The sequence below is a fragment of the Rhinolophus sinicus genome, linkage group LG04 (genome assembly GCF_036562045.2).
Source record: "Rhinolophus sinicus isolate RSC01 linkage group LG04, ASM3656204v1, whole genome shotgun sequence".
In the NCBI taxonomy this organism is placed as follows: domain Eukaryota; kingdom Metazoa; phylum Chordata; class Mammalia; order Chiroptera; family Rhinolophidae; genus Rhinolophus; species Rhinolophus sinicus.
Window position 1 is genome coordinate 43,212,232 of NC_133754.1, and position 25,362 is coordinate 43,237,593.

Below are 25,362 nucleotides of genomic sequence, written 5' to 3' on the forward strand. Positions count from 1 at the left end.
CGCCCTCCTGGAACACTTCCCATCACACCAACTGATAGGACAGGCTCCTAGTTCAAGTTTAATTCCAGGAAGTAGGTACTTGTCCCTGACAGCTAAGAAATGAAGAGTGGCTTCCAGTGGCTTATTTAAAGAGCTTCTGATGCTTCCTAAAGAGTCTTATTTGGCACTTACTGACTAGTGGCTTCCAGAAGGGAAAAAGGTGAAATTGACCCAAAATCTTATGATGAAGAAAGTCAATACATAGTTATATCAATTCTTTACTTCAAAAATAGTGTAAAACTGGAGCTGTGGGAGGGTGGGCAGGGGCGACTGGTTGGAAAAGAAAAAAAAGTAGTGTAAAACTCATTTAGTCAAACTAATGAAACTAGTTAGAACTAAAAATAGAGTAAAACTAATTTAGTTAATCTACTAATTTAAAAAAACTGGGATACTGCAAGTTGAAAGTCTATAATATAGTATAAATGCCAAAAGAAAGGCTACCTTATTCTTTCTAGTAAGTAGAGCAACTTGAGAATACTACTAACTGAGAATTTCCAGAGAGATTGTGCAGAACCTGACTCAATGAATGGAATGGTTTATGATACCACTTGATGCAGACAATGATACAACTCGTGCAGTCTACGATTGTACATATGACTTTGGGTTCCATTTAATTCAACAGGATTCCCATAATTTCATTGTTGAGGATGTTTTCTTAGCACATTTTTCATAGGTAATTTACAGGTAAACTTGTCAGCCATCATTATCACATGTATCATATTATTGGTGTCTCAATGGATGAGGTTATATCAGAGTCCTATGATCATTTAATCACAACTGATCACATCTCTGGGAGATTGAGAACTACTGTAGCAGGATACAGCTATTTGAATTATCTGGCAAGCAGTAGGAAGGCTGCTCTTCAGGTAAGAACCAGAGGCCTGGTTCAGGGACTGGTTCAGGTGGAGCAGATTTCAGAGAGTACCTGGTAGGCATGAAGGCACATGGTGGACCAGGTGGAGTTGACTGCCCGGCACAATAGCTGCAGAGTCCTAATAAGAGTCTTCCTCAAATTCAATTAAGGCAAACTAGTAGTTTGTTGAAATGACTCAGTCACAACCTTTATGTTTTCAGATTTGGAGAATTCATTGCTTTTAGGCCCAGAAAGATCTGAAAAGGTTGGGCATGGGAATTTTCATAGCACATGGATTTCTGAATCCCACATGATCCCAGGCACACGGTGTGTACAAAGCCAGACTGCCACCTACTGACACACAGAGGGGTGGCCTGGCATTGTTCTGTTCTTAAGTATAACAAAGGTACTGTTGACTACAAATGATCCACTGAACCCTCCTTCCCATTTTTTAAAAACACAATAGAATTGAAGCGTCATTGATTTGAGACCTGGATTACAGTTTTTTTTAATGGTTGGGAAAAAACACTCTACCTAAATATATATAATATCTGCTGATGGATCAAAAACAGAAGAGGAAGTTTGGCACGTTGAGATTGAGTGGGGCAAAGATGACCTCATTTCAAACTCTTCCTATTTCTTCAGTATATGAAACCAGAGAGAGTAGGCTCACACGATCTAACTGAAAATGCCTTGAAGATAGGAATTGTATCGTACTTACATTTCTTTTTTCTCGGCCTGATGTCTTTCCTAGTGCATAGTAAACAATGGTTTGTTAAGTGAGTGTTAAATTGTTAAGTTACAATTTCAATAATCATAGTAATAAAATTAAAAACCAAATCAGATACTCACAAAAATGAACCAAGGTAATACTGGGTTTAAATCCTGTCTCTAATAGCTGTGTATGATGTATGATAAGAAAATACAGTGAATGCTTTAATTTAAAAAAAATTTTATTATAGTAAAAGACACATTGCCATTAATCCCCCTCAAAATACAGTACCTCCCTTCCAACACACTTATCCCATCGTACATGCCACTTTTTGAAGCAGTTCGGGAAGTCCTCTTTGGTGAGTGTCTTTAGTTGCGCCTCATGGCTGCCTCGATGTCCTGAATCAATTCATAGTCATTTTGACTTTGGGGAAGAGTCATAAATCTCACGGTGCCAGATCCGGTGAATAAGGTGAATGAGGACACACCATAATATCTCCTTTTTTTTAATGTTTTCTGTATCTATAAGTTTGTTTCTGTTTTGTTTGTTAATTTTGTTCTTAGATTCCACATATAAGCAAAATCACATTGTATCTGTCTTTCTCTGTCTGACATACCGCACTCAGCACAATACCCTCCAGGTCCATCCATGCCACCCTAGATTGTAATGTTTTATTTAACAGAACTTGCCGTATACCAGAAGTGACGCGTGACACAGAGCCTCTCCATTGTGATCACAAAATACAGTGAATGCTGCTGCCGAGCGCCATCCAACGGAAAGGAAGCGATCTTCAATATCAGACACTGTGCCTTGAATCTGAGTAACAGTATGTGACAAGTTTCAACTTGTTTGGTGCAGTCAGTGGGGTGTGAACTATGAGAGAAGGTGTATTTTAAAATATGCCGTAAATCATCCTCCATCATAACAACACTCTGTGTCACACATCACTTCTGGTATATGGCAAGTTCTGTCAAATAAAAACATTACGGTGTGTCCTCATCCACCTTATTCACCGGATCTGGCATTGTGTGATTTCTGGCTCTTCCTCAAAGTGAAAATGACCGTGAAAGGTAAATGTTTTGAATAGATTCAGGACATCGAGGCAGCCACAACAGTGCAACTAAAGACACTCACCAAAGAGGACTTCCAGAACTGCTTCAGAAAGTAGCAAGAATGACGGGGTACGTGTGTTCAAAGTGAGGGGGAATATTTTGAGGGGGATTAATGGCAATGTGTCTTTTACTGTAACAAACTGTTTTTTATTTAAACACTCACTGTATTGTTTGATCACACCTCATACTTTAGGCAGTTTACTTAACCTCTCTGAGTTTCAGTTTATAATCTTTAAAATAAAGATCATGTGACCTCCCTCATTGGGTTGATTTATGGGGATTAAACCAAACGCTTACCACAGTGCTTGGCGCACAGTATGTCTTTAGTAAACAGAAGTTGTTTAAAATGTAAAACCAGCCCTGCCTGTTGCCTGTTCTGACTCTGGGGTGATCACCTGTTGGGTATCCTCCAGCCTCAGCTTCCTTGGCAATTGAAGGAGCTTCTCCTACTGGCCAGCCCCTTGCTGGACCTCACACAGGAGCACAGAGCAGAGAGCCACCGCAAAGCAGGTTGGAGAGGCGAGAGATTAATTGAAGACTTTTATTATTGTTATTTTTAGTTACAAAACTGCAGGAAAACAGTTCCCGTCACAGAGCACGTCTCTTGCTAGAAGGCAGAAGCGCAGGTGGGAGGAAGGTTGCCCATTAATCATAAGGAAGCAGGGAAGGAAATTGAGACAGGAAATGTCAACACAAAAATGTCCTTACTCTGGGTCAATCTTAAGGCACAGCCACAAACCAGCACGCTGAAAGCTGGGGCCCTGACTGCAAACAAAGCCAGTAAAGAGGAAACGACAAGCTACAGAATGTCAAACCAAAAATAAATCGGGCACGTTTCCCTTCTGAAGCAGAGGACCTAGCTCCTCTGTTACTTGGCTCTCAAATTCTTGCTGACATTCTGGGAATCTGTCTGCTTTCAGACGGGTAAGAACTAAAATAGATGCCAAAATAGCAGAGGATCCAAGCATAGCTTCACATCACTTTTCTGAGCCTTCATTTTCTAATCTGTGAAATGGGGATAAAATCCCTGCTTTTATCTCCTTATAGCGCTGCCGTGGAGAACAAAGGTATAACAATGATGACAGTGAGCTTGTTCTTACTCTTGGAGTTCTTTCGACTCTCATCATAGGAAAAGATGAAAAGCAAAACCTTGACAGGCCCCTCATGGCCCAGTCGACTGAGGCAGGGCAACCCCAGCCTGCTCAGAGAGACCTCAAGCTCTCCAGAACGAGGGGTGGCTCTTTCTATGACACTAGGCCCTTTCCTCCACCTAATCAGAGGAAACCAACTTTATTAACGTACCTCTCCTGCTAGTACCTTCAATAATAGCTTTGGCATGTGGTCACTGGTGTTACAGGAAATGCACATGTAAATACATGTACGGTAAACTGGCTCTTCAAAACAGAAAACTGTATACATACATGATTATTATAAATTTTAATAAGGTATATGTAGCATACAATTTACAAATAGTATTTTTGGTTGTAAACTTCTAGCCAATTTATTCTCATTGAATTCTTTCATTGATTTTTGCCAACTCTTGCATCCATAGCCAACCTATAGCTGCCATGATGGACGAAGTTGTTTCCCAGTTCACTAACTCCTTTAGCAGTAAATACATTATCATTAAATCTGTTACATGATTTTCTGTTAAATAGTTTCCCACCCTTGTAATAATTACATTCATTAAGCTGAAAAATTCTCCAGCTTCAGCAGTAAATCAAGCCCTAACTTCCAGCGTCTGCTGGTTTCCATGGTGTAAAGACTGCACAATAGCCAATTTCAAGCTACCAATGTGTCATCACTGAATGCAGAGTTGGGGAGAGATGTACAGTAGCACCTCACTATATAAAATTTCCAACATACAGAGGCACTAGACGTAAATAACTTCAAGGACATAGATAAAAGAAAAATGTACTAAAAATTTAGGAAGTGATAAATTTTAAGTATTAGTATCTTTGTATAATTTTTTAACTGTACGTTTATGTCATTTAATTTTTTATAAGGGCTATGTTTAACAACCAGCTCTCAGAATTCCTGAAAATATAAGAATTGGCTCTCCTCAGCTGATGCAAGCTGGCTTCACACTTCTTGTGGTTAATACTAACGTTTAGATTTTCGCATTCTGTGAATATAAGCAACTTCCAAGCTGCAGCCTGAAGAGGATATACTTGCACCTAATGCAATATTTCTATCTTTTCCTTCTAAACTACCCTCACCACATGGAATTTAGCATCATCCATCAGTCATGAATACTGATTATATTCCTATGAGGTACACTGGACCGTGAGCCCCTTAAGATAAGGGACTATGTTGTACAATGGCAGACACAACATAGGTGCTCCATAAGTGTTTGCAGGATTCGTGACCTAAAATTATAACATAGTGTTCTAAGTGATCACAAGTCTTCTTAGGGTGCACGACAGTTTTTGTTTCCTTCATTGTCCACTTTCTGTGCAATTTATGGACAAAATGGCACAAAATGAAACAGATAAAGCGAACTGGATCCACAATCATTCTTGTCTCCCTGTTCTACTTTTAGTTGTTAAAGCACGGCTGCTTTTTATGGCAGGGCAACAAGCAGAATTGTCTGAATGTAACCCTAGAAGCTCTCTCTGGATGGCCTGGACTACAAGAAAGGGCTGCATCCAAGCTCAGCTTCCCATGAAACCAGTAACTTCCTCCCTCTAGAAGGAGGGGATGTAACGTCCTATAGGCCCAATGTTCCCAGATAACTCCTGCTTACACTTGGCAGCCCATAGCCAGATGCCTGCTACCAGGCTCCCTGTGTATTCCCCACTGGTCTGGGTATTTTCTCTTACTTGCCCTATAGAAAAGGAATCCCCTAATATGGTGGGGGTCCAACCACTGGAATGGAGACCCACACTGAGGGTCTACCAGCACCCTAACCTAACATACCTCTCTGGAATGGTGAAAGAATCAGGGGAGGCTGGTGCCCTCTCTTCTCTCAAGGACCCTTGGCCTCTGTGACTTTTTCACTTTCACAATGAAGCCTACATTATAATCCAAGCAGTGTGACATTATAGAATTTGCACCAAACCTAGATGGGACTCACTTGGCAGAACAAGTAGAGTTGCAGCAAGAGCACAGCTTCAGAAGACCCATAATTAACCAGGACTCTGTGCATACAGTGCTAGAGGAAGGCCTCAGACAAAGAATCCGGCAACCCGGAGTCCAGCAGTCCCCAAAATATATGTGTGACCTGGTGACACATTTTCTAGATCCCTATTTCACAAATTACTCATCTCTGAATTTTTAATAACACACAAGCTGAAAAACAAAAGACAGTTAAACAAAACAAAACCTTAAGGTCCTGTCAATACCATGAAGCCCACTGAGTTAACGCACTTGTGTCATATGGTCTTTACTGGTGATTGCTTGTTGATGCCCAGGAAGGGAGCTGAGGACACAATACCTGTTGTTCACAGGTCCAGAACCTAAAGGGAGGACTTTGTTCTGAGATCCTTTTGATTACAACAGAAGAGTATAACAGACTCAATCCTGCCAGATGTTGTGGCAAATGAGTATTTAACAAACAAATGGTACAAGGTGAGTCTTAGTGCATCTTAATGGCTCTACAGACAAGCTGATGAAAAGAAGGATGGTCCCTTAAAAAGATGCCAAATTATACACCATCATATTTTGCCTATTTAAGTATTTTCCAATCATCACTGTGACTGCAACATGCAGTTGATATCCACCTTAACAAATACAAGACACATAGTAACTCTAAGCCAGACACCTCTGCCTGACATTTTGAAATATATTTGGGAATAACTTCTGGGGCACCACATGGTAAGACCACACAAAAAAATAGGAGTGTCTTCATGCTTCTGTTTCAAGTGTTCAAGGGCTATGTGGAAACATATTGATCTAACTCCAAAGGAAATCAGAGTGCATTTTATATTATCCTCTGGATGCCTAATGCATGTAGATAGAATTATTCTTTACAAAGGGACAGGAAAATGAAACTGAACTTTGCTTTTTTTGTGGTACAGCTCAGCAGGGGTGAGTACACTGGGGCTGTTTTCTTCATATAAGTCCAGCTACCACCCTACAACTAGTCCCACAAGGCCAGGCTACAAATGGGCCGAGCTGACTTATGACAGTGTTTCCAGGGTACGTCAGACACAATAGCCACTGCTTAGCTCTGAACTTTGCAGCAGGACCATGCCCATTGAAGACACTGTGTTCAAGGCGTAAAAGTCACAGTGATGCCACTAAACAAAGAGAACAAAATCCTTGCATGTTGAGATCCAGATCTGACTGTCAAGAGCCACGTTGGCTATGGAAGCTCCTTCCCACCTTCAAACAAGCAAATAAAGAAAATCCCAAGTCACTTGGGTTATCCTAAAAGTCACTTGGAAAACGCCAAATTATTTTGGGCAGTAAACCTGTTTCATGAAACTCTTACAGGGATCATTGCACATATATATGTGAAGAGCTTTTGAGTCACACACGGGAGAATCATATTCCATAATCAGCATCATTATTTTTATAACCAGCAAAGTGATCCCTTTTGAAATTGCTTAGGGATCATTAGTGTTGAAAGGATAAGAATTTGAGTGAGACCTCAATATCATGATTACTTCTTTCTACAAATGATATTTTTTGAGGGAATTACACTGCTGGTTGATACAATCAAGTCCTTACAGCGCAAATGAAGCCAGCACACACACAAAAACATGCTGCTGATACACACCTCTACTAACTCTACCCTGTTGTGAAGACTCTTTGAACAGGGAAAGAAGGTGAGGATAATAGCAGCCACAGCCACAGAAGCTGGCTACAGTAAATGCTGTCAAGAAGTTGTGTGCAATATTGACATTAATTATGATTAATTAATCATACAGTTTCTGTCTACAGATTCACAGATGTTTTCTGTGTACTTTCTGAACCCTAAAGCCCTATGTGAAAGACTGAAAGTCACTGCAAAACCCAAATATTAAGAGCTTGTTTTTGATGGAAATATCTGACTTCAATATATTTTCCATAACAAATGTATTGATTGCCTCGCTACCCTCTCCCTGGCACTGTTGCTTCTGTGTACAACATTGTAATATAAAGACATTCTAATGGTATAATAGTAAGTGAACAAAGAAGGCAGCCTGCATACACAAAAGATTCATCTCTGAATAGCCCACATCCTTTCAACAAATACCGATGGCATTTGTTGAATTCCTATCTTTATTTGGAGCACTGAAACTATGTCAATTTTCCCCCATTTAAAAAAAGAAAAGCACATTTTTTCAAGGTTGGGATACTTTTTTGACTCTTTCACGTAACACATAACTGAGAAAGCCATTCCTATCTTAGGGATAGAAGATAATTCTTAGAGGGCGCTGAAATCCACCACATGTGGAGCATCTGAAACTTTGAAAGGTGTTCATATTGTGGGTTCTTAGCATTCAAACCTAAAGCCTAAGTGAATGCTTTCAAGATGGACAATATAACCCTGATTACCAAACTCAAAATTAACATTCACATTCCACTTCTAAAATGACACACCTGTTTTTGCTTACCAGTGAGTTTAATTTCTTTAACAGCTACAAATTGGCAGATTATGTCTTGCATAGTTATTGAATTTCAGTGTTTTGAAGCCAGACTACCTGTGTTTCATCAACCTTGTCAGTGTTTCCAGATCTAATCATCAAACCATAGCGGCAAATGCAAAAAAGTGCAATGCACCATGATTTATAAAACAGATATATGTAGAAAGTTAAATTACAAGAAATAATTTATAATTTTACTTAACATTTTAAAACAATACTACAAGAAATGTCAATGATTGGTGTATGATTGATTATAAGGGTTTAAACTCGATCTGACGAGCTCTAAACCCTCTTCTGTTTATTACGTAGACATTTCCAGAAAGGTCTGTCAAGTTTGCTCTATTCACCTATCTCAGAATTTGTCTTTTAGTAAAATGTCTCCAAAAGGCCCAGCAGTCTTTCACATAGAGGAGACATAAGGCAATTGTGAGGTAGGAAGACCTGATACAAGTCTCAGGGGCGGGTCTGCCTAGGGACTCTGGAATGTTCTTTCCTAGCAGGGCATCTCATGTCATCTATTGTTTTGGAACATTAGGGTACTCACCAAATTAATTAATAACGAAAATGATAGTGATGATCAGATTTCCTAAATGCCTGTATTTTGAGGCTTAGAGGACTTTTACATGAGAAACTGCTCCTTAAAAAGCTCATCTGTCCTGGTTTTGACTTTGTACTATAGGTAGGTAAGATGGCACCAACTGGGGGAAACCAGGGAAAGGGTACATGGGAAGTTTGTGTCCTCTTTGCAACTTCCTGTAAGTTTATAATTATTTCAAAATTTTAAATTATTCCCCCTCCCCCCACAAAAGATAACCTATGAAGTTCAGCAGTAGGGACATATTTTCCAGGGCCGGAAGTAGAAGAGGCACCCTCTGCCTCCAATTCCTAAACAGAATGCCTCCATCAATTCCTTACAAACGTTGGTTTTCTGACAATCATTTCTGTCAGATGTGGCCCCAGAGACCTGTGTGAGGCCAGCAGCCCTTTCCCTGGGCCACTGCTTGCTGCCATGGTAGCAGCTCCTGAGGGGATAGCAGCTCCTCAGCAACTACTGGTTTGAGACTCCACCTCGTAATGTCACCACAAGCCCAGAGCCTTTACGCAAAAGAAGCCACTTTCTCTCCATTTCACAGCTGCTTGCAGTTACCCTCCTCACACTCCAACAGCCATCTAGCTGTTGTGCTGCCTGCCATTAGTCATATATGTCCCCACCATCACAGTGGACCTATTATCAGCTGTGACTTGGGATAACTCCGCGGGCTGCCTTCCAAGACTGGTAGTTGGAAGCTTTGTCCTGCCCTGGCATATCCCACAGACATGGATGGTGACACTGAACACAGGGTCAGAAGTGCCCAAGTGCAAGGGCTGCAGAGGTTCCTTCCCACTGAAAGCTGAAGACCAACATGGCTGCATGAACCTTGCCTTTGACCTTGAAGCCACATGGGTCCTGGAAGCTTGTGCTGGCCTGCTTGATATCCTGCTATAAACTGCGGTGCCCTGGAAAGCTCTCCCTTCTGCTCTGCCCAATGCATCGGTTGAGTTTCCACAGGAAAACAGATGCCATGCTTTGTATTCCATATATGATGTGTCTTAATTCAGGGAAAAGGAAGCATTAAAGAAGTAATTTCTCTAAAGCTGTGGTTCTCTTCAGTGTGGTATGGGGACCAGCAGCATCCACATCACCTGAGAAACTATTAAAATGCAAATTTGGGTGCTGCACCCCAGACCTAACTAGTCTGGGGGCAATAATCAGTGCTTTAACAAGCCCTCTGGGTGTTTCTGGTGCACATAACGTCTGAGGACCACTGCTCTCAAGCTTACCAGAAAGTTGCTATGGATCTTACATCTGCCAATAACTGCCTCCCACGTTTCACATGCTGGCGTCTCTTTGGCAAATTCTACCCCAGGACAATTCAGGGGAAGGCGATTCTGAGAACTATGTTTCCCAGCTTCTCCCCTGCAGAGGAGATCTTAGACAGGGGTAGTAGTGGTGCCAAAGGGACAGGCTAGCACACCCAGTAAGCCCAAATTTGTGACAGACACACCTCAGGCAGATCTGGCCATATACACAAATGGTCATGTGCTAAGTCATGTGCCAGATTATGTCCGTAAGGGTCACTCCCTGCATCCTTACCATGACAGACCCTCTCACAATCTACCATTAGAGCTGTCTTTGAGGATGGCGTCATTAGATTTTCTTGGCTTGCTTTTGTAAAATATGTATAGTCCAAGGCTTTTACGGGCTGGAATATATGCCCAAGAAACTTTTCTCTACCCCATGGATGGTCACAGCCTTTCTCCTATACATGAGAGTTTCACATAAAGTCCTTGAGGTACAAGTGAGGAGTACCCAAGAAATACCAAAGGTGGACAGAACTTGAGCCAAAGAAGTTAGCAGAGAACTAAAGGAATGCTGTGGTGTTAATAAGTAATGGACTGTTAACACTCTAGGTCACCTTTCCTTTTTATAATTTGAAAAAAGTTATATGCAAATGCCCAGAAATTAATAGTCACTACCGTCTTACATATGCATTAGCATATTAGGTCAGTTTCCTAATTGACACAAAGGTATTGTGATAGCACTGGGTAACTGTAGGGAACGTAGAGAGGGAGAGGGAAGATAAAAGAGAGGCAGATGAGAGTGGGAGGGTGCCAAAAGTATACATCAATGACTATAGACAATCAAGAGATGCTAGTAGATTTCATTTAGTAAACATTGCTTTGTACACCTAAAACTAATAATAATAAAAAGAAAAAGAATCCAGATTATGGGTTAGGAAAAAAAAAAATCTCAAACATTTGGGGCCGCCTACCATGACATTGGCACTGTGTTAGAACCCAAAGACCTAGGGAAGAATAAGACACCGTCCTTCTTTCCAGGAGGTTGCATTCCAGGAGACAGACATATAAATAAAAACTTTAAAGGCAAAATAATTAATGTTGTGGTTAGGGTAGTTAACTCATTGTAGTTAACTCATTATGTAATCATTGGAGAAACGAAGTATTGCTACTTGGGGGATGTGCTGGATATCTTCCATTTGCTTGTCTATATCTACTGTCAACCCTTCTGCACCCTCTAGGTAAGCTGGCTATGGTAACCACCCCCAGGAAAGTTCCCTAATTATCTGTATCCCCTGGTTTTTATATTCCTGTATAACCCTCTCCCACACTGTATTAGGGTTGATTTATGTCAGAAGTGATGGTATGTGACTTTCAAGGCTAGGTCATAAAAGACATTGCACCTTCTACACTGCTCTCTCCCTCTCTCGAATTGCCTACTCTGGGGGAAGAAAGCAGCCATGCTATGAGGACACTAGGTAACTTCATGGAAAGGTCCCTGATGAGAAACTGGTGCCCTTAACAAACAGCCATGTGAGTGAAAGATCTTGAAAGCAAATTCTCCAGCCTTCAGATGACTACAGTGTTGGCTGACTTCTTAAATATAACCTTATGAGAGACCTGAGCCAGAATCCAGCTAAGCCTGCCCAGAATTCCAGCTCCACAAAGACTGTACGATAATGTTTGCTATTTTAAACTACTAAGTTTTGGAGGAATTAGTTACACAGCAATAGATAACTAATACACTGGCCTATATGGACTGTGTCAGCAGGCTCCCTTACCCAGTGAGTTCCAGCTGCGTTCAGCTAATGAGGGTTATGAAGCGAGTGTGAAGGTAGAAAGCAGAGTGAGGTTGGCAGTTTGCTTCTTAGGCTTGTTCCCCATAGAATCACTGTGTGTTGGCTATGAAGGTCTCAGTTGCTGTTTTGTGGTTACCTCCATGTAGCTACTGTCACCATATCCTACTGACCACACTGTTCCCTTGCCCTTTCAGGCCTTGATGTTACATGTTCCAGTGCCTGCATCCTTTACCTCGTAGCGCCCATATATCCGGGCCACACCTTTGTAAACGGCCCCTTTATGAACTCTTCTCAAGTTACCCAATTTGAGTGTGTACTTGTTTCCTGCTGAAACCAGGACTACTACCCACAGTGAGAATCAGAAAGGCTCAGAAAAAGTCATATTTGATCTGAGCCTTGAAGGATGAATGTCATCTTAACAAATGAAAAAGGAAGAGAAATGCGTGTCCTCACATCAATAGCCACAGGCAAGTAAAAGATTTTGTTCCAATAGCTTTATAGCTATAGTTGCTTAGCTCCGTGGGACACCATTCATACTATATTCTATGTGGATGGCACCTAGAATTATGTAATAAGGTCTTAACTGCAGGATTGGGTTCAGTCCGCATCCAAAGGTGCATATGAAAAACTATTTTCTAAATTTTCTACAATTTAATTTCTATTTCAAACAACCCTTTCCATAGGTGACAGAAACTTCTTTAATCTTTAATTTGAGATCTTTCCTCTTCCTCTGTCCCCTAGGATGGAATGAGGCAATCAGGAGATCAAAATTTTTTTCAGTTACTATTTCAAAAACACTCAGCTACATTCAATAACGTTTTATTTCTTTGGAGTATACTAATTCAGTCTTTGTTATACTTCAGCATAGGTTAGACTGAGGTTCAGAGTGGCCATGAAGAGAGGTTCTGGTAAGGAGTTGATTAGGCTGAATATGGTTGCAGGAGCACATTTAATCTCTGTAAGAGAGCAAATAATTTTTAAAGACTTTAGCCCATCAACTGTATGCAAATAGGGATGCTAATTATAAATAAGTTTTATCTACTCTATACAGCAGCTCAGCAGGACCTCCACTTGGAAGTCTTCTGTCAGAACTTTGTGAGAATTGTTTGAGTTGCTATTTGCATTTAAAATACATGTCTTAAAAAACAGACTCAAATTCAGTCTGGTAACTAATTTACATTGACCTTCCATCCAATTAGTGCCCATCACTGAAGCTTAACCACAGCTGTACCAGGAGTGATGGCAAACCCAGCCAAAAGCGTTAGAATATAATCTCTAGGATCAATGAGGCACAGTGAAATCTTTTCAAATCCAGATTACGAAAAGCCCTTGAAATAACTAATTAAAATAAGAAACCACCACTCATCCAACCAGCTGAGCTGAAGAATTCACCTAATAATGTTATTGGCTATAACAGTGCAGACAAGGGAACAGAATGGAAAAGACCCCAATATCACAAAAGCCCAATTGAAGCCAAAATTAAATATGCTGATCCTTGCTTTCAACCTGAGATAAAATGTAGAAATGCTGGTACTTATCATTGATCAAGCATATGCTTGGAATTTCTTTATTTCGTTTTCTGCTTTCACAGAACACCTGCTGAGGAAGTGCACAAAATTGCAAGATTGTTGGAAACCAGAACATGAACTAAACTTTACATCTTGGTATAGTAATGCCAAGTGTCTATCATAAACGCTGAACTGAGAGTTGAGCCACAGGAAACAAGGATGTGATTTTCTTCCTAGCCAGCTGTCCTAAGAAAAGCAACTGTGGAATTGTGCATTCAAGGTAGAAGGACACTCCTGGCTTAAAACAGTCATTTCTGTCATCCTGTCATTGGTGGACTGGGAGCTTTCTGCTGATAATACTGATGGGATGGAGAAGGAGGAAGGCATCCTCCATCTTCTTTGATCACTACTCCATCCAGTTTCTTGGGAGATGCTGAAGATAACATGTTCCAGGTATACACACACCCACAGGATTCACAAACCACATGTCCCATTCTTTTGTTTTTAAAACAGTCTTTATACTATGTAGCAGTCATGTTAGGCTAGGTTGTGCCGTGGTAACATCCTCCAAATCTCAGCGACTTCAAATGACAAAGATTTATTTCCCACTTGCTGGACATGTTCATTTTGCCTAAGGGCTCTGTTCTAAGTCATTCTCACAGTGGGACCCAAGCTGATGGAGCAGCCACCCATCTGGGATGTTTCCTGTTTCTATGCCAAATAACACACCAATTCTTTAAACTGCTCATATTTCATTGACCAACACATGTCACCAGAACATGCCTGAATTCAATCCCACCATGTGATGAAGGAATGAAAATCGGAATATTTGTGAACACTCCTGTGATCCTTTGAAAAATTCTATGTATTCCTGCTGGGAGAAGGTAGTCAGAAAGATAGAAAAGTGAAAAGAAATAGAAGTATAGAATTAAGAAAAGCAAAGAGCAAATTAGAGATGCAGAATTGAGAAAATGTGCTGGAAAAGGATGGAATTTGTGGAGATAATTTTTAGTCACCCATATGACCTATATTTAGATTTTTGACAGTTGCATCTGCACCAACAATCTCTTCTCATCTACTCCTTACTTTAGCTCTTCAACCAATAGTGACAGGCAGAGGGGCATGATAAGCTGACAAGATAACATTATGCCTGTGTGTGTGTGTGTGTGTGTGTGTGTGTGTGTGTGTGTGTGTGTTGGTATGGAAGAACTATCATATAAAGCAGATGGTGTTATTAAACCCACAAGAAAATGACCAGGGTTGAGGTGTCTGAGAATCAGTAGCTGCAGCAAATAACTCCATCTGTGGCACCTGTAGTTGTCCCCACTCTGTACCCACCAGGAGCTCCTTGGCTAAGCAAGTAGGAAATGTTGGTGAGTCTATAGAACATATTCAGTACATGAAATATGGGAGAAGTCAAAATGTATCTCAGAAAAAAGACATGTAAGCACAGACGAACAAAGATACTGATGGCAGAAGATTTCTCATCAAAAATAATGTGAGCAAATTACAGATCAATATCTCTGATGAATACAGATGCAAAAATTCTAAACAAAATTCTAGCAAATCAAATACAATAATGCATTAAAAAGATTATATATCATAATCAAGTGGGGTTCATCCCAAGTGCACAAGGATGGTTCCACATACACAAATCAATCAATGTGATACACCACATAAACAAAATAAAAGATAAAAATCATATGATTATATCAATTGATGCAGAAAAAGCATTTGACAAGATACAACATCCATTTACGATTAAAACACTTAATAAACTGGGTATAGAAGGAAAATACCTTAACATAATAAAGGTCATATATGACAAGCCCTCATCTGATATCATAATCAATGGTGAAAAACTGAAGACTGTCACTCTATGTTCAGCAACAAAACAGGGCTGTCCCCTATCACCACTGCTATTCAACATAGTGTTGGAAGTCCTTGCCAGAGCAATCAGGCAAGAGAAAGAAATAAAAGGCATCTGAATTGGGGACGTAGAAGTTAACTTGTCACTTTGTGCAGATGACATGATTCTTTATTTAGAAAACCCTAAAGACTCCACCAGAAAGCTATTACAAACAATAAACGAATACAGTAAAGTTGCTGGCTACAAAATCAACGTACAAAAATCCATTGCATTCTTATACATTAAGAATGAAATTTCAGAAAAAGAAATGACAAACACAATTCCTTTTGCAATTGCAACAAAAAGAATAAAATACCTAGGAATAAATTTAACAAAGGATGTGAAGGACCTATACACTGAAAACTTTAAAACAATTTCAAAAGAAATTGAAGAAGACACAAAGAAATCAAAAAACATTCCATGTTCATAGATTGCACAGATTTAATGCAATCCCCATCAAAATCCCAATGGCAAGTTTTTTCAAGAAATAGAACAAAAAAATCATCAGATGTGTGTGGAATCACAAAAGACCCCAAATAGCCAAAGTACACCTAAGAAAAAAATAATAAAGCTGGAGCTATCACACTCCCTCACTTCAGCTTGTACTGCAAAGCAACAATAAACAAAACAGCATGGGATTGGCAGAAAAACAGACACACAGACCAACAGAATAGTATTGAAAACCCAGAAACAAAACCCACATAAATATGGACAGATAATTTTCAACAAAGGAGCCAGAAACATACAATGGAGAAAAGACAGCCTCTTCAATAAAATGGTGCTGGGAGAATTGGAAAGCCACATGCAAAAGAATGAAACGAGACTGCTGTCTGTCACCATACACCAAAATTAACTCAGAATGGATCAAAGAAGTAAACATAAGACCTGAAACAATAAATTGCATAGAAGAAAGCATAGGTACTAAACTTATGGACGTTGGGTTCAAAGAGGATGTTATGAATTTGACCTCAAAGGCAAGGGAAGTAAAAGCTAAAATAAATGAATGGGACTATCTCAAACTAAAAATCTTCTGCACAGCAAAAGAAACCATCAACAAAACAAAAAGGTAACAAACCAAATGGGAGAAGATATTTGCAAACAGTGCTTCCAATAAGAGGCTAATATCCAATATATATAAGGAACTCATACAACTCAAGGACAAAAAGACAAACCAATTGAAAAATGGGCAGAGGAACTGAACAGAGACTTCTCCCAAAAAGACATACAAACGGCCAACAGATATATGAAAAAATGCTCAACTTCACTAGTTATTAGGGAAATGCAAATCAAAACCACAATGAGATATCACCTCACCCCAGTTAGAATGGCTATCATCAACAAAACAAATAATAACAAGTGTTGGAGAGACTATGGAGAAAAAGGAACCCTCATACACTGTTGGTGGGAATGCAGACTGGTGCAGCCGTTATGGAAGGCAGTGTGGAGGTTCCTCAAAAAATTACGAATAGAATTACCATGTGACCCAGCAATCTCTCTCTTGGGAATCTACCAAAAAAATCTGAAAATATTTATCCGTAAAGATATACAAGTTCTGACAATTAAGTTTATGAACTTCTTGCAACAATGTTGCTAAACTTTTTTGATATCAGAGGGATTATTCATTATGAATTTGTACCAACTGGACAAACAGTTAACCAAGTTTACTATTTGGAAGTGCTGAAAAGACTGCGTGAAAACGTTAGATGACCTGAACATTTTGCCAACAATACATGGCTCTTGCCTCACAACAATGCACCAGCTCACACAGCACTGTCTATAAGGGAGTTTTTAGCTGGTAAACAAATAACTGTATTGGAACACCCTCCGTACTCATCTAATCTGGCCCCCAATTATTTCTTTCTTTACCTGAAGATAAAGGAAATATTGAAAGGAATACATTTTGATGACATTCAGGACATCAAATGTAACACAGTGACAGCTCTGAGGGCCATTCCAGAAAAAGCGCTCCAAAATTGCTTTGAAGGGTGAACAAGTGCTGGCATCAGTGCATAGCTTCCCAAGGGGAGTTCTTCAAAGGTGACCATAGTGATATTCAGCAATGAGGTATGCAGCACTTTTTCTAAGATGAGTTTGTGAACATAATTGTCAGACCTCATATATATTCTGATGTTCTTTGTAGTTTTATTTATGGTGACCAAGACATAGAAACAACAAAAGTGTGTCTTTGATAGATGATTGGATAAAGAAGAGGTAGTACATATACACAATGGAATACTACTCATAAGAAAAGATGAAATAGTCCCATTTGTGACAACATGGATGAATCTTGAGATTATTATGCTAAGCGAAATAAGTCAGACAGAAAAAGTTGAGAACCATATGACTTCACTGATATGTGGGATATAAAACTGAAGCAACAAAGGAACAAGACAAACAAATAAAGAAACAAAAGCTCATAGACCCAGACAACAGTTAAGTAGTTACCGGAGGGCAAAAAGGGAGAAGGGATGGTAGAAGAGGGTAAAGGGGATCAAATATATGGTGATGGAAGGAGAACTGACTCTGGGTGATGAGCACACAATATGATATATAGATAATGTATTATAGAATTGTACACTTGAAACGTATGTAATTTTACTAACCATTGTCACCCCAATACATGTAACGTTAAAAAAGAGAAAAAACACAAAACAAAACAAAAACTAATAATAATGTGAGCAAAAAGACAGTGGAGCAACATCTCTAATGTATTCCACCCCACACACACACCAAATCCTAGAATTCTATACCCACTGAAAATATCTTGGAAACATTCAGGTGAAACAGAGACTCTTTCCAGCATACAAAGTCTGAATGAATCTCTCACCAGCAGACCCACACAATGAGACTAAAGGGAGTCCTTCAGGCAGAAGGAAGATGACAGCAGGTGGAAATACGGATCTGCACAAAGGAATGAAAAACACTGAAATAGTAACTGCACAGTGCTCCATAACTCATCTCCAATGTCAAAAGATGCCAGTCTCCAAGAGGTTGTCCATGAACTGCAAACTCTATGTTAGGTTATCGGGTAGGTGTGCAGAGAAACACACATGCCAATGCCTTTTAAAGTCAAGTCGATTCCAATGCATTAGAAAAACAAGGAAACATATGTGCTGCAGGGGGATGTGAGGGTGGCAACTATTGAAGAGTTCATTTTTTCCACAGCAGAGGAATGGAAGATTTCATGCAATGTATCATCCATGTTGTTGTTCATGAGATTTTTTTTAAAAATAAAAAACAGAATAAATGTTGGTTCTTTTTTTAAATCTTGAGATGATAATGAGTCAAATATTTCATCTTCCTTATGGCCAATCAAAACACTCATCTAGTCTGGATAAATTTGGGAGCCACACTCTAATTTTATTCATTGTGCATTGATTCATTCAGCAAATACTTCATTCACTTGGCCAATATTTATTGAGCACCTGCTATATACAGACATTATGCTAGTTGTGTGGACACGACAGAGAGTAACAAGGACATAGTTCTTCTGGTGACCTTTTTGTGCTATGATCCTATTGATTTCTGACCTCCACAGATTTACTCCATCTTTAAAAAGCAGACCAAATGGACAAAGTGTACAACACCTTCTAAATAGCTCCAATAAATCCCCCCTTTCCTCAAAATTCTTCCCTATCTCAAATGACTCATGCCCAAATATCCACCACCTCTTGGTCTTCAGGCTTTGTTCCCTGTACTAGCATCCACATACAGGGCTCGAGATTCATGTAGGAATGCAATGCAGGCAAGAAGAGCATGTAAATCCCAGTCAGTCATTTTCACCTTCCTCTGTGAGAGTTTAGTGTGACCAGATTCTGATGAGGAAACATCTAGTTTGTGAGATCGCAAGGACACTGAGAGGCTGGAGGTCGGCAGACTGAGAAGAGCCCACGGACTGGGGAGCCCAGGACTAAAGAGATTCTCGGTTCTGTCCACGGGCTGGGTGTGTGCCACAGGCCGAGTAGTAATGGAGAGTAAACATGCCCACAGCACATGCACCAGATGCTAACCAGGTAATAGCCAATCTCCCCACTCAGCTGTGCTACCCCTGGCACTTACACGGCAATTGCTGAGTTTACCATTCTCCCTAAAATTAGTCACAGATGTTCTATGCATGACTAGCATTATTGTATCAGACACTCAGTTGTCTCATGTCGCTTCCTTTTGTTTAGTTTGTGACTATCCCAATAAATAGCAAGGTCTTGAGAGTATGAGCTTTATTTTCCTGTGTCTTTATGGGAGGCAGCTCAGTGAAGTGAAAAGAACAATAAATTGAATCAAAGTGGGCCCCTGCCATTTAGTGTGTAACCTTAGATAAGACTCCATTCCTATGTGTGATGTGGAAATGATGGCACCTTCTTGGCAACTGGCTATTATGGGAATCCAATGACTTGATAAATGTAAAGTGTTTGATAAATCCCCAAGAAGCTTTCCACTACTCATAGTTTCCCACCACTTTTTACACACAATAAAAACAATAATAATTAACACATCATGTATGATGCCAGGTACTCTGTCAAATGCTTTACACAACAACCCAGTAAGGTTGGTAATATTGTTATCCTCACTTTCAGATGAAAAAAAAAAACAGAGACTTCGAGAGGTTGAATCCCTTGTCCCAGGAAGGTCATGCAATGGGTAAAGCAGAGGAGGGACTCCTTTTATGCATTGTTTTTCTTTGCATTTTCCTTTGTGCCTAGCAGAGTGTTCGACATATAAAGCATGTAGTAAACACTGATGACGTGGTTACGCCTATTTATACTGTTCATGTAGCGCCTTTTGGTGGGCTCCCCTGCTGTCAGAGGTTTTTACTACGTGTTTGCATCTGAATGACATAAATTACCCTGAGATTTACCAGAAGTCCTGCAACACTCTGCTCTGTGCAGCCGGGTGTGATCACACTTAATGCCCGGCAGCATTAACTTTCTTCTTTCAAGATTGTCACCCTTCATCACTACTTGTAAAGAAGTCCCCTCCCTGGGAGATAGTACCTAAAATCTGTCATCTGACTTTCTATTTCCCTGAGCATCTCAACCTGGAAATTCTTCTGGGCAACTGAACGTGCAGAGTGATACCTGTTTCCACCTCCTACATCTCAGCGCCAGCCAGTCCAGAGGACACTGAAGTTCTTCATTCACCACAGTGCTCCTTCCAGGTTTTAGCTCCTCTTTGCCCTTGAATACAGATTTATGGTTTCCAAGTTGCAGTATTTACCACAATCCTAAAAGATATTTACTGTTTTTATCTTCAGGTGAAGGCTCTGGTTCAAAGAAGCCAAATACAAAATGTACTTCCGTACAGGCTCGACTGAAAAAAGAATGCACCCCCAGTGTGTCTTTGTCTCCCTGGGACCGCTCACTCAGGTTTAAAACAGTCTTATTGGGCCCCCAAAATCAGCATTTCAGAGTTTACATTTCACAGATGTTGATGTCAGAGTTCCAAGGAGAGCATGTGGATTTTCCAGGATCCCATGGCTTGTTTTTGGCAGAGGTTGGTGAGAGATTTCAGCTGTCCTGAGTTCCTAGTGCACTGTGTTTTGTTACCCTAAAGATCTATTTGGCCCTAACTCAGTAACCAACATCTCCATGCATCTGATGGAACAAGGTCTTTAGGGATAAACCCTAAAATGCTGCTGGAATGAAGCATTTCATTCTACTTACCCCCCACCCCCACACCCCCACTCACCAAGGATTGCATGTGACCCGGAAGGGAGAAAAAGGGGCCTCTTGAAATTCACATTTGTGTCCTGACGTTTTCCATCACGTCTATGTAGTGAAAATATGCCAATTATACAGAGCTCAAGAGCTCAAAGTCTTTACCAGTAATCACACCATTCTGAGCAACAAAAATACTGGAAAAGCAAGGGCACAGCATAACACCATTTGTGACAACCCGGTGATGTTTCTTCACTCAAGGTTGGCCAGGCAGATTTGGTCCCATTTCATCTTTCTAGTTCCCATTTTGAAAACATCATACAAAATTCAATGAAAGTTGTCACCAGCCCAGTGCTTTACTGATTACTTAAAGCTGTTTGGAAAGATCCCTGGGCATCACACTAGATAGCTGAACCATGAGCTCAGCCTGGTACGATCTGCTCCACTCTGGATTCTTGAGAGAAATCATTTGTTTGCATCAAGTCTTACAGCATCAGCCCTTGAGGGCCGGCAAGTGCAGCCGCACAGAGCCAAGTGCATGTGTGTCTCACCAGTTCTCACACGCGTGCCAAGAAGTTCTCAGTTACGCCCGAGATTCCCAAGAAGCTTCAGTGTTCTTGAAGTGTCTGAAGAGGAGGGAGCAAACAGAAACTAAAAAGCACTGCCAGCCAATGCGCCAAGCAAAGAGCATGTGGTTGAGGACGCTGATAAATCTCTCTCTCTCTGACATCCTTGGCTATCACCCTCATCTACTCCTGCAGACGCTGCATCCTGCTGGGGCATTTGATTGAATTTGTGGAGCAGACAGCCTTCACTCCCTTTCTTGTAAAGGGAGTATCAGCATACAAGGTGGCATGCTTTACTTGGGAAGAGATGATGAATTTAGACCAGTGAATCCCTTGCAATTATTAAATCAAATGCTAAGAAACCTGGGCCTGGCCAGGAGGAAAGAGGGTGAGTCATCGAGAGAAGGAGAGGAATGTTATCTGCTTTCCCCGGCTTTTACTTCCTGGCTTTCTAGCCATCCTGTCTGTTCTGCTGTACAGGTTTCAGTTTTAAATTAGCACTAAATGAAATAGAATTAAAATATGATAAAGTAGCCTTTGGGTGACTCTGCTTGGCATTTAAATCTTTGAAAAACTTTGCATTTCCAAATTCTGAACACTTTCTGGTTTAAAACATAATTGGAGTTTTAGAGTGATTTTTATAGCTTTTTAAAAGGCAAGATAAAAGGACTGCTACATTTAACAAGGAGGAATGTGAGAGGCTGAAGAGGAAAAGCTACTGTAGCTAAGAGAATAACCTCTGGTCTCTCGCCTCTGCCTCCATATATGAAAATGAAAGATTTGGGGGATGGATTTGACCTTTCTTAGGGGTGGAAGAAGTTCAGCAATATAGTTGTAGCCTTTAGACTAGGCCTATCTGGTACCTCCCAACCCTGTGATATGTGCCTATAGACCAATTCAAATTAGGTGTGGAGCCAGAGGCATCCTTAAGGATTAAGAAACCACCTTGCCAGACTTCCTCTTCTACACCTCCCACCACCTTTATTAAAGCTCACAAAGGTTAGGTAACTTGCCCAAAACTGCCCTGCTGGGTGACAGCAGACTGACTATTACCACCAGCCATCACCTGGTGACCTCTCCATTCTCTCATGGCTCCAGGTTAAAAAACAAAAGCCACTAAGATAAAACCATGGGAGCCCCAAGAATTGGAGACTCTATGATCTGATTGAGAAAAAAGAAGGTTCTTGACTTATCCCAAGACAGACTTTTTTGCTAGATCTGTGATAAAGTCTCAGATTTAGAAACATCCCTTGTGATCAATCTTACTGAGGATGCAAACTTCGTCGCACAGGTTGACAGAGAAGAAACGTCTTCCACGCACACAGACACATTATGGGTTACAAACAGTATGAAGCCTTCACTCCTTCCTAAGAGTTCTGAAACCATATTCTAGGAGAATGATTACGTGAAACGAGACTTTAAATATTAAGAAACTTGAAGAGAGACATAAAGACCACTGCTGTAAATCCTTGATAATTATAGTTACCGAGGAATTAAATCCTGTATCTGTGAGCAGAGAGGGAAGAGCCTCTTGGGCTGGGCTATCATAGAATGGTAGGGGGAGGAAGGGAGTCCCTTCTGCATTGTCTGCATTCAGAAAACAGGATCTCTTGGGGCGTTCCACAAAGCGGGGCATGGAGGAGGTCTGACTTGCTACAAAGGAAGCAACAGATCTCAAGCTCAGCTGAACATCCAGACGACTGAAAATGTATGAAAAACAAAGTTTCCACTTCAAAGAAAAACAGGAAAGGGGCATGACAGAAAATAAAAGAATGAGTAACTATAAATGGTGGGAAATGTTCAGGCTCACATAATATGATAAAAGATATATTTTTTTGATATGTCAAATAGAAAAAAATCACTTTTAAATCATAATTCTCTGTCTTTCCATTTAATTCTGGTAGACGTTTACATTTTCAGAGGGTAATTTGAAATATTCAGGCATTTAATTCAGTGATTTAACCATCTATAAAAATTTCCCATAATGAAACAATGAAAGTACAGAAACATTAATATATAAGAATGTAATCAATGTATTTATAATGGTCCAATAATAGGTAATTGCCCAATAAAAGACAATTAGTTAAGTGTTTATCAATAGGCAGTTGTCTAAATAAATTATGATCTGTCGCACTATGAATATATTAGGCAACCATTAAAAGTATGTTAACAATAGCTACCTTTGGTTGTGCTGTTACTCTGGGATAGGACAGAATGGAGACTGACAAAGAGAATCTAGCTGTATTACTGATGTTTGAAACAACCTCACTGAAGAGAGGGGGTAGGAATAAGGGGTTGACCTAAGTAACTTTGGAAGTGAATAGAGTCTACAAGACTAAAGGCAAAAGAAATTACACATAAGCATGGTAATCTAGTTGATGGAGTTATTCCTCAAAACAGTGTGGATTAACAATTCTGGAACCACTATACACGGACACAGTAATTGAACAATTAAGTAAATAGATAGGGGGTGGTGGGAGTCAGGTTCCTCACTGTTGGAGTGAGAGATTACAAAGAAGCAAGTAAAGGAGCCTAGAATGATCCATGTGTTAATGGGTTAAAGTTGTAAACATCAGTATAAACTCATGTGTAGCTTAATATAGATACGGATGGGTACATATAGAAATATTTATAGATGTGTGTTTATATGTCTGTTAGGATACACAAATACATATCGTTGCTCTGTCAGATAAGACCACCTAGAAGCAAAGACATGCTAGTAGCAACAAGCAAACCTAGCATCCAGTTTTTTGTTTCTAATACCATCTCCAGTAAAAGAAATCAGGGCTCCTTGGGAGAAAATGGTTGATTCTCGAACTGGCACAGAAAATATAAAAGATGAGTCTGGAGCATTTTATAGTGTCAGAAAGCAAGAAAGTGTGAAAACAAACAAACAAACACCAATCGCTACAACGATGGTGAATGTCAAAGGGACACAGGAACCAAGTAAAAGAGCTCTCGTGCTCAAAGCTGAGACAATTAGAGCAACAAAATAAAGAATATTGAATGATAACCCAATATAACCCAATTATTATAAAATAAATATTGACTCCACACTGATATAAATAAGTGAGTGAAAACATTGGGATAAGAGACAAATCTTCCACGCAGAATAATTCCAAATTATTTATGCAGATACTCAGCTCTCCAGGAGATGTAGTGTAACGCCCACTCATCAAGTGTGGGCTATACAAAGTGACTTACTTCCAAAGAGCACAGTATGCAAAAGGGAGGAAAAAGGGAGTAACTATAGTAGAGAAACTTGAGAAACACGACCTCAGCCGGTGATCAAGGTCAACATCAAAGTTATAAGTCATATTGATAATATTTACCTTTTATATAATGTCATGAGAATGGCACTTTACTTCTATGGTTTGCCTCCCCCAAATCCCTAATTCCAATATAATCATGAGAAAAACATCAAATAAATCCTAACTGAGATTAGTTATATTCTACAATATACCTAACCGATATTTTATATTTCATTTTGCTGTTGTTTTCTTCTTCTTTGTTTCTTTTTTTTCCCTCTTTTTTTTTTTTTTTTTGGCTGTTTTTGGTTTTGTTTATTTTCTACCTGACCAGTATTTTTATCCTCACAACTGTCAAAATCATCAAAAATAACTGTCAGTCTGAGAAACTGTCACAGCCAGTAGGACCCTGAGAAAACATGACTACTAAATGTGTATCCTGAATGTGATCCTAGAACTGAAAAAGGAAAGCAGGGAATAATTGAAGAAATATGGATAAAGTATGGACTTTAGTTAATAATAATGTATCAATACTAACTGACTGTAACAA